The sequence below is a fragment of the Tupaia chinensis genome, unplaced genomic scaffold (assembly GCF_000334495.1).
Source record: "Tupaia chinensis unplaced genomic scaffold, TupChi_1.0 Scaffold000520_1, whole genome shotgun sequence".
Classification (NCBI taxonomy): Eukaryota; Metazoa; Chordata; class Mammalia; order Scandentia; family Tupaiidae; genus Tupaia; species Tupaia belangeri.
In genome coordinates this window covers 145151-145558 of record NW_006160033.1, presented here as the reverse complement: position 1 = coordinate 145558, position 408 = coordinate 145151, and positions in this window count along the sequence as shown.

Sequence of the window (408 nt, the reverse complement as noted above, 5' to 3'; positions counted from 1 at the left end):
TTGGTCGGGGTTTTGGTGGCTTCGCCCCCCCCCCCACTGTCCCCCTATAGCTCCTGGCCCTCTTCCCTTCTAGGAGGCAGAGAGAATGCCACAGATTTACACTAACCTACAGCTCCCAGTGCTTAGGTCTCCATGTTTTGGGTTCCAGGAGACAACCTGAGCAATTTTGGATGGGAATTTGTGGTTACAGAGGCCCAGGCCCTCTCCAACTTCAGGATGAGGCTCCGGGAAGAGAAGCCTTCAGGTTACCCCATGTCTTGGCTCCAACAGATCACTTAAGAGTTGGCTGTCAGGAGGACAGACAAGAGGTGTGGGTGTGGACGAGATCCTGCCTGCCTGTTGACAAAATAAGGCAGGCAGACAAAGAGTCTCAGTGTGGTTGAGGGACAGATAAACAGGGCCCTGCCT